This window comes from Ranitomeya variabilis, chromosome 3, assembly GCF_051348905.1.
Source record: "Ranitomeya variabilis isolate aRanVar5 chromosome 3, aRanVar5.hap1, whole genome shotgun sequence".
Taxonomy (NCBI): Eukaryota; Metazoa; Chordata; class Amphibia; order Anura; family Dendrobatidae; genus Ranitomeya; species Ranitomeya variabilis.
Window position 1 is genome coordinate 78,157,408 of NC_135234.1, and position 10,822 is coordinate 78,168,229.

At 42.8% G+C, this 10,822-nt stretch overlaps 1 long non-coding RNA gene across 1 annotated transcript; it reads right to left on the reverse strand.

Annotated features, from left to right (window-relative positions):
- Positions 1-279: 279 nt before the first annotated feature.
- On the reverse strand, positions 280-9,731 carry LOC143817958 (uncharacterized). Its single transcript, XR_013224226.1, has 3 exons — positions 9,557-9,731; positions 3,476-3,628; positions 280-418 (listed from the first exon to the last, which is right to left on the reverse strand). It is a non-coding gene; the product is annotated as an uncharacterized LOC143817958 (long non-coding RNA).
- Between the last annotated feature and the right edge of the window lie 1,091 nt (positions 9,732-10,822).

Here is a 10,822-nt window from a genome sequence, read left to right on the forward strand (position 1 = left end):
TATAAAGATTCATTGCTCTATAATGAAGCAATAACATACAATACCCAATAAAAAAGCCTTCAAAGCACACTATCCAAGTGATTAAATATAAACAGACCCCATAATTCATGATATGTAATTTAAACTAGAAAACACTGAAGGACTAAAAAGACATATGACTATATACCAGTATGCACATAGTCGCATAAAATATGCAGCCATGGGCACACATGCAGAATACATAGAGATTAACACAATAAAATGCCAATACACCCCATAGAATACATAACGAAGGCCCACAGTTACATCCTTCTTTATAGATATGGAGTCCATATGTGCCCAACATGTTCTCCGGTTGATATGAATTAGCCCAGAAAAATGTGCAAAACATGGAAGCAGGATCCACTAAAGACAGTCGATATTCATTAAAGACACATTACTACAATAAACAAAACAACACACATAATTAAAATATATCCAGAAATGCAAGACCTCATAAAAATGGAACAAAACTGAGATGTTCATTTAAGCCTGCTGGTGCCATAGTCCCCAATACGGTAAACCAGAGGCATTCACGTTGTGCCAATATCCGTTTGGCATCACCATCCTTATGCCCATGCGTATTCTGTCGATCCCCCACATTTGAAGCTCACCAGGATTACAATTGTGGTGAATCCTGAAATGTCGAGGCCAGGATATCCCTGACATGCTCGCGTGTCCTGATTCTTAAGTCTCATGAAGTGAGCCCTATATACAACAGCCCACATGAGCATCTAACGCAATATGCCACATGTGTTGTGCTGCGTGAAATGTAGTCCATGATTTTATATTGCCGTTGCCCACCCGCTGAAGTGAAAGAAGTTGTGCGAGTAAGGTTTTTACATGCAAGACATTCACCGCACTGGTAGCTGCCCCATTTTTGTCTGCCTGCTTTAAATGGGTCTGGGGTTTTTACAGCATAGTGGCTATTAACAAGGATGTCTTTAAGATTTTTACTTTTTTTTCGCTGTCATGAGTAGTGACTTAGGCATTATTCTAGATAATACTGGTACCGTTTTTAATACTGACCAGTGTTTCTGCAATATCATTCTGATAGTGTCCCATTGATGATTGTATGTGGATATAAATTGAATAGAAGTATCCTTAGTTTTTCTCCTACTAGGTAGGAGTAGTTCATTTCTGGTGGTTCCCTTGGCTCTATCTCCTGCTGTATCCCCTGTTCTGAAATCGCTTCCCAAGGTCCACAGCCTGTTTTTTAAAGGATGAGTCTGATGAGCAGATTCTCCTCATCTGGAGGAATTGTCCTGTTGGAACTGCCTTAATGGTGAAACGCGAATGAGCAGATTTTGCATGTAGCAGTGTGTTGACTGAGGTCTCCTTCCTGTAAACATCTGTATGTTTTCATCCATCTTTTTGTTTTTCAATTAAAATGTCCAAAAAGGAGATCTCTTCATGACAGTAAGTATATGTGAGCCTGATATTGGAGTCATTGCGGTTCAAATCCGACATAAAGTTCTTCAAATCATCTGCAGAGGCCTGTCAGATGAACATGATATCATCTATATACCTGTACCATCCAAGAATCTGCGAAGCAGCATGTGCAACATCTGGGAAGATGTTCCTCTCCCAGTAACCCAAAAATAGATTAGCATACGATGGCGCAAACGCTGCCCCCATAGCTGTACCTTGACACTGTAAAAAGAAATGGTCCTTGAACATAAAAAAGTTATGGGTCAGGATGAACCACAACAATTCCAACACCAGGTCCCTGACATCCGCATCCAAGTTACTGGATTCCAAAAAGAATTGAGCAGCCTCCAACCCCTCCTGATGCTGGATGCTCGTATACAGCGATTCCACATCAGCCTTAACAAGAAGCTTATCTCCTTTGAGATGCACACCATCCAAATGCCTCAGGATGTCCATGGTGTCTTTGACACAGGAGGATAGCGTCTCTACCAGTGATCTCAGATAGTGTTCAAGAAATTTACTGATAGGATCGCATAGTCCTCCCTTGCCAGAGACAATCGGATGCACGGGTGGATTCACAGGATCTTTGTGGACCTTGGGGAGGAGATAGAATGTTGGAACAACTGGAAATTTAACAATCAGTCCTTTCATTACTTTTTTTGAGATGATGCCCCTCTCAAAGGTCATCTCCAAGAAGTTACTCAATTTTTCTTTGAAGGACTGAAGGGGGTTACAGCAAGAGGTGTATATGTTTCCCTATCTCACAACTGCCTAAAGGCCTCCCTCTCATATTTCTCCACCAGCCAGATCACCACATTCCCTCCCTTATCAGCAGTTTTAATAGTAACTCCCTCAAATTATTTTAATTCATCAAGGGCCCTGCATTGTTGGTTGGTAAGATTATCTTTCTTTTTACCTTTGCTCAAAGTCTTTAAGTTATTTGTCACAAGTTTTGTAAACATTTCTACCTGTGGACATACCGTATTTTTTGGCATATAAGACGCACTTTTTCCCCCAAAAAATTGTGAGGAAAATGGGGGGTGCGTCTTATATTCGGAACGCAGGCTTACCGGCATTGTGGCGGCGACAGAGGTGCGGGCATGATGTGGCACGGTGAGCTGTATGGCGTGAGCAGGTCCCATCCATATTTGAGGTGAATCCGCGGCCCGGTATTGATGGAGAGCAGCAGCGCTGGTGAGTTACGGTATTTTCCGGTGGCGACGGCCATCTTGCTGAGGCCGCGCGTGCGCAGATTCACTACTCTGCGTCCCAGGGCTTCAGGAAAATGGCCGCGGGAGGCCGCGCGTGCGCAGATGTAGATCGCGGCGGCCATTTTCCTGAAGCCCTGGGACGCAGAGTAGTGAATCTGCGCACGCGCGGCCTCAGCAAGATGGCTGCCGCCACCGGAAAATACCGTAACTCACCAGCGCTGCTGCTCTCCATCAATACCGGGCCGCGGATTCACCTCAAATATGGATGGGACCTGCTCACGCCATACAGCTCACCGTGCCACATCATGGCCGCACCTCTGTCGCCGCCACAATGCCGGTAAGCCCGCCGCCACCAGGAAAACCACCCAGCTCTGCTGCTCTCCTTCACTACTGCTGTGGCGTCACCTCAAATGTGGAAGGGACCCTGGCCGCTGCCACCTGAGGAAGTGACCGCACGTCTGCCACCGCCACAGCAACCTCCCCATGGACACCAGGTCATGGCGTCGCCCACCTAAGCAGGATGGGACCCTGCTCAGGTGCACGCCGTTCCGCCCACCGCACCTCAGCATCACCTCACCTCTGCCACCACCATGCCTCCTGTGGCCTTGCTCTGCCACTGCCTGCCCTCAGGTAAGAGATCTTAAATTCGGACAATAAGACGGACCCCCATCTTATAAAAAATCTTTTTTTCTGCATTTTTCACCCCAAATTTGGGGTGCGTCTTATAGGACGGTGCGTCTTATATGCCAAAAAATACAGTAAGTGCAAGGGAGGGAATGTGGTGGATCTAGATAAAATTGGAGGTGGAGAAATACCTGCAACAATCTGATCAGATTCAGATTCAAGTTCCTCCAAAATGCTAGGTGCATCCTGTTCAACCGTGCTGTTCAAATCCAATTCTGTAGACGTTCTGGAGTGCAGTTTTTTGAGGATCAACTTTCTTGAAAAGAGATGGAGGTCCTTCAGGACTGTAAAAAAATCATAGTTATTACAAGGAGCAAAAGACAACCCTAACTCCAGTACTTCTTTTTGTGCCTGAGAGATTGTGTGAGAGGAAAAATTAATTACCGTTAATGTATTTTTAGTTTTTTTATTCCTTTGAGGTGATGATGTCAGCTTGCGTTTATTCCCAAATCTTCCTCCTCTGAAGGTAGTGTCTTTAAGGTGATCCCTCCACACGCATGTGGGTCGGGCGTTGTCCCCATGCTGAGATCTGTCTTCAGTAGAAGACATAGACAAAAAGGACACTGAACGGGCACGTGTGAACAGTCTGTTATTATGATTCATCTTTCTCCATTTATACACACGATTATTCTGCCTATCATTCAGATCTCATTGGTATTTTTTAGTTTTGTTGAGAATAATCTCCTTTTGCCATTTCTCAAGATCCTTTTCTAATTCTTTATTGAATTTACATAACATAACCTGAAGGTGCAGTCCAGAGCCCCACTATTTTAATATTTATTCCATTAAAACTATTTCTTAATTATCTCTTCTAATGAGCAATTTCTTTTCTAAAAATGCATGAAATTTGCATTGACCTCAAATGCCTTGTATCAGTCTTGTCATCAAGCAGGAGTGTTTGGGTTTAGCAGGCAGCTCACTCAGGATTTTTCCTCCAGCACTTGTCTCATTGACGCCTATGAGGTTGCCCTACAGCAATTTTGGTGAGCTCATTTTCTTTCTTGGGAAATGACATACAAACATGTCAAATTAAGCAGTTTCCCACGAAGAAGATATAAGAATGGTGATTGTTCAGCAGCAAATAACTCACATATTATGCAGTGAGTAAATAGAACAAGTATAGGCCTGCGTCAGGAAAATGGAAGTCCACTGCCTCACATCATGCAGGTGTAAGGGCTTTCTTCCCACAAGACATGCCATACTTGAAAATTCTGTGGAATGTTTTACTCCTTCATTGTGTAATGATAAAAAAAATCTCTACAAAAGTAATAATTCTCTTGTACGTTTTTCATCATATTTCATAATTTATGGTGTTCATTTACAAGTGTCATTAATCTGTTTTGGAATAATGCATTCTTAAGGCTCACGTGTACATTAGACAGATGTCAGAAGAACCCACTGAGATCTATATGTTCAGCCGACGCTCTGTCAGTTTTGGGGGTGCCAGCCAACTGTTGGTTGGGATAGATGCCGATCGTGCATGATCGATTTCGGACTGCCAATTGCATTGGTCCTCATATCATAAACCATCAGCCGACATGTCAGTCGGAAACTGTCTCATAGAGAATACAGGAGTACTCCTGTGTATGAGAGAGTCAGCTGAGATGGCTGTTGGCTGAACAATCAGCCGAAGCATCGTTCGGCCGACAGCCTTCCAATTGTTATGATAGTGAAGCAACTCACTAGGGAAAAATAAGCAACACACTAAAAACTGCAACTAACCCTGCCGATTTCTGCACAGAATAGAGGTCCTCACTCTTGCAGCCCCTAGTGGTAAATGTGTGAGCCAAGATGCTAGACTAGAAGATAGCAACTTGGACCTATGCAACCTGAAAGGCTGTCGAGTGCTTCACGTGCCTACTAAAAACCCGGATAGCAGATCAAAGTATAAATTACGTAGAGGAGGGAAAGAACAAAAACAGAAAAGGGTTAGAACCCAGACTCATGACAGTACTCCCCGTTTACTAGGAGCCACTGTACCCACTGAGATCCCTTGCCACTGACAGAAATCCCTCGCTAGGTGATCTGCATGCAAATCCTTCACATTAACCCAGGAATTATCCTCTGGATACATTCCATTTAACGAGATATTGTAGTCCATGTCTGACACATCTGGAAGCCAAAACTCATTCCACCTCTATCTCCTTGTACTCCTTCAAGTCAACCTCAAAGATGTCCTGAGGACCTGGTGACCCCTCAAACTTTTTAAGAAGAGAGGAATGGAAGGAGTTATTAATCGTCAATTCAACATGGAGTTGGAGATTGACCGTCACAAGATTAATTATCTTAATCGTCTTTTACACACCAACAAATTTAGGAGCAAACCTCCTTGATAGAAATTTAAGACGAATATTTTTTGTGGGTAGCCAAACAAAATCTCCCACCTTAAAGACCAGGGCCCTCCTACATCTGCAGTTTGCAGTTCTCTTGGTACAATCTTAAGTTATCTTTTTTCAACCTCTCTCCAGACCTTAATCAAACAAGAAGAATATCTTTCCTCCTCTGGGACTGCTGACTGCAAATCAGAAATACTTAAAAAAAAAATAGATAAATACACCCACAATAAAAAAAAAGGTGAGGTACTGGTAGCAGTAGAAGTGCGGTTATTGAGAGCGAGCTCAGCTAGAAGAAAAAAATTCACCCAGTCCTCTTGATTAGATGAAACAAAACATCTTAAATATTGCTCTAATTCTTGGTTCAATCTCTCCGTGTGACCATTAGTTTCAGGATGATAACCTGAGGAGAACATAAGCTTAATTAACAATCTGGAAGAAAAGCTACACCAGAAGTTAGCCATAAAATGACATGAGAGAAAAAATGTAGGTAAACTCTTAGCCGTAGGTCATTTTAATAGCGGAACCAAGTGAATCATCTTGCTGAAATAGTCCACCACTACCCATACTACAGTGTTGCCACTATAATAAGACAAATTCAGGATGAAGTTCATGGACAAATGAGTCCAAGGTTGAGACGGAACATCGCTAGGCAAAAGAAACCCTGGCGAGAGGCTTAAGACCTGTTGCAAACTCTGCACTTATGGACAAATTCATCAACATTCTTTCTAACACTCTGCTGCCAAAAGCACCCGGAAACAGCTCTCCAGGTGGCAGAGGAATAAGATGTCCAGTCAACACAGAGTCACGCATTTTGTTAAGAAGATCAGTGCAAATTGAGAATGGCACAAAAAGCGTGCCGGGTGTTCAGTCCTCCGGTGAACCAACCTGAGCTTCCACAACGCGCTGTCTGAGATCAATCGCCAGAGCAAATAAGAAGGCATCAACTGAGGCAAACATTTGAAGAATCCTCAGGCAGAGAAAATGCCTAAGGCCGGAGACACACTGGTGCGAGATACGGCCGAGTCTCGCTGGTTAAAAGCAAGCTGTGGCACATGCACTCCGGAGCGGAGCGTGCAGCTGCATAGCAATACATGGAGCCGCACGCTCCGCTCCGGAGTGCAGGTGCCACAACTTGCTTTTAACCAGCGAGACTCGGCCGTATCTCGCACCAGTGTGTCTCCGGCCTAAGACTCAGGAACTCCATGGAGCAATGACAGAACAAACCCCATGCGTTGACTCTCCTCTGGATGAGGCAGAACTGAGACGAAAATACAACTTACATGAAGAAAAAAGATGGAAAACTTACTTTGGTCCCCGTCAAAATAATCCGGTAAATTTTCCTTAGGCTCAGGGACTGTTTTGAGTGGAGTAGAACCTGCATAGCTGCAGATAACACATGCTGTTGTTGCTGCTTGATATTTGCCACATCCAAAGACAATGACTGCAATGGCGTGGTCAGGGCATCCATAATGTCTTCTCAGCACACAAAAAATGGAGTGAGCTGGTGATAATGATATGATAGTGAAGTCACTCACTAGGGAAAAATATCACACTAAGCACTGCAACCGACCCTGATGGTTCCTGCACAGAATAAAGGTCCTCCTGACCTCGCAGCCCCTAGGGGTAAGATAGCCCTAACTACAGCCAGGAAAAAGGCAACTCGGACATACGTACCGTACCTCCTAAAGAACTGGAGGGCAGAGCAAAGTGTAAATTATCTATAGGTGGGAATGAACAAAAACAACAAAGAGATAAAGAGATAAACCCTAGCTGGTCTTCCACTGACTGGCTAAACTATTGCAATATGGCTGCACATCCAAATGGAGATTATCACCAACAGGAAATACCAATAGGGAGATGGTACATAAAGCCACATCCAAAAGGTGATAGGGCCGACAAATGAGAGAATGAAAACTTGTAATCCTAAAAAGACTGAAGCAAGGATAACAGAAACCAAACACCCAGAGAAAAGATGTATATGCTGTGGCACAGCATGAAGAGAAGCCAACCACAAAGCACAGACTTAAGGTTTCGAACCCAGATGCATGACACCTGTATGGGTAGCCATAGGCTACATCCTACAACTGTTTTTTCATTTTGTGTCCTGTCCTTGTGTGCAACACATTCCACACAGATAACTCACCGAGCAATGTAAGCCAATGGGCTAGTGCACGAGCCATTTTGCAATTTTCCAGATGGACCTAAGAAAAATCATAGCATGTGCTATTTTCATATGTATAGACCCAGAATGCCAATATTTGTGCGAACCCAGAGTAAGGCTAAGGGTTCGGCTGTAAAGTTGTGTTACAACCCCTTTGAAGAAGATGTATCCTTGAACTGTGTTTTTGCGCTACACCAGTGAATTAGCTCACTGGCCAGAGTTCAGGTTTTCAGGTAATTTGAAAAGAGTAATGTGGGTACTAGTAATAGCTTCCCCGATTGCTGGGGTCTGACCAATGGAACCCCCCACCAATCCTGAGAAATGGCATTAGAATTAATACAGTGGCAGTGAATATGATCGATTACCACTTCATTCACCTTGGGCTCTTCAGAGTCCCAGTTCCGAGTCCCAGTCCCAGTGGTCAGACCATCAGCAACAGAAAATTTATCCCCTATACAGCGGATAGGAGAAAACTTGTAAACTTGAAAATATCCCTTTAATTGAAATGTCTCTCTACAGTCACAATGCATCTAGTGAATGAGGCAAACCTCGCCCTATGATTTACATGTTGTATAATATCTGGGAATGAATGTAAATGTGTGTGGTGCAGGTATTGTGCTTTGATGTATACTATGTGCACAAGACACCTTTGCAGATCACAGGACACCTTTGCAGGATACCTGAGTGTGGAAGATGGTGTGAAGTAGCTCTAAATCCAGTAAGTGGTTAGGGACTGCTCCCTGATGATCTGTGAGGTGACCTTAGGATTGGAGGAATGTTTTGACCAAAATTATAGACCCTTGGGCAAGTACAGTACAAACCACACCCCAAAGTGACCTGCAGTGTTTGAGCATGCCAGTCCATTTGAACTGCAACCTTTTGTGGTGAAAAAGCACGGCGTAATACTATGATAAGGCACGGTGGCTCAGTGGTTAGCACTGCAGCGCTGGAGTCCTGGGTTCTAATCCCACCTTGGACAACATCTGCAAGGAGTTTGTATGTTCTCCCCGTGTTTGCGTGGGTTTCCTCCGGGTCCTCCGGTTTCCTCCCACATTCCAAAGACATACTGATAGGGAATTTAGACTGTGAGCCCCATCGGGGACAGCGATGATAATGTGTGCAAACTGTAAAGCGCTGCGGAATATGTTAGCGCTATATAAAAATAAAGATTATTATTATTATAAGGTATTGACCTGTAAAGACTAGTGGTGCTGTGGCCGAAAGATTGTGAAAGACTGTGCAAAAATGTAGCCTTTTCCCTTGAGCCCACCATGACCAAAGAAAGGGATTTAGGATTGCACCAGGAGACCTGGTGGAAGCATTTCCTTCTCCAAGCTCTTTTGTGTTCTGCATCTGTGAATAAACAGTGTTTCTGTGAGATGGCACTTAAGGACTGCTCCTGGTGTAATATACTTGAAAGCTGTGTTGTGATATCTGTCCTGTCCCAAAACTTTTGGACTGAGTTTGTTGCCAGCAAATATTTTTTTAGGACTATTCCAGCTACCTTTTTATGACATCATGCATACCTCACCTCTAACATCATGCATACCTCACCTCTAACATTATGCATACTTCACCTCGAGTTCTACCCTGACATGTCTGTGTCCGTCACTGTAATATACCAAAGCAGGGAATTCTGACTGGGGGCAAAGGGTCTCATCCACTCACAAATAATGCTGCCATCTCTATCAAAGTTACTTAGTTTGATTACTTACTTTTTGCATTTTACAGTAGGTAGTAAATTCCTATCCCAGGGATGTGTACAATAAACATGTACAATGTAGAAGGCCATTTCCCACCAAAAATCCATTGCATTTAATATTCTATTTAAAACTGGCAAACAGACTATCAGACTGGAGACAATCTGCAGGACAAGATCTGGTGATTACTTCTGAGTTAAGACAGCTGTGAAAATGACAGTATATAAATACTGAGATTACATCCTTACAGGACCGTAAAAACATCCTGGTCACATGAGTCAAACTCAAACAATCCTAATTCTCTTCATGCTCATAAGCAACGTTCATTTCTCAGCTAGAATATTTGCCTTCACGCATCTGCATTATATTTTTCTGTTACCTTAAAGGGGAATGAAAAACCAGACCTACTGTAAATGTAACCAAGAGAGCTAATGCATTATCCTTCCAAAGACTTGAAGGCATCTGATCTTATATATATCATCGTAATCTTCATACCTTCATAGGTATATGTAATACAGTAATGACCAGCTGCAAGGAGAACACATTTTCTTGCAATAAGCTGGTAAACAATATTAACAAGATTTTTTTAAAATAATATAAAAATGCTTAATTTTATCATAAAAGACTCAGTACACCCTCAGTTCAATATACCTCCAGATATAGCTGTGTGAAAAAGTATTTGCCCCTTTCCTGATTTCCAGATCTTTGTCACACTTAATTGTTTCAAATCACCAAACAAATTTAAATATTAGACAAAGATAACACAAGTAAACAAAAAATGCAGTTGTTAAATAAAGGTCTTTATTATTAAGGGAAAAAGAAATCCAAACCTACAGGGCTCTGTGTGAAAAAGTGACCCCCCCCCCCCCACACACACACACACACACACACACACACACACACACACACACACACACACACACACACACACACTTAAAACACGAATTAATTGTGGTTTTTCACATTTTTGCGAAGCTAAGTTCAGTTTCACTAGCCACACGCAAGCCGCAGTACTGCCACATCGGTTCTCAATTCAAGAAATCATTTAAATAGGACCTGCCTGACAAAGTGAAACAAAACAAAAGTTCCTCAAAAGCTAGATATCATCCTGTGATCCAAAGAAATTATGCACCAAATGAAAAACAAAGTAATTGAGATCTATCAGTCTAGAAGAGGTTACAAGGCCATTTATCAAGCTTTGGGATTCCAGGGAACCACAATGAGACCGATTATCAACAAATGGCAAAAACATGGAACAGTGGTGAACCTTACCAAAATTAC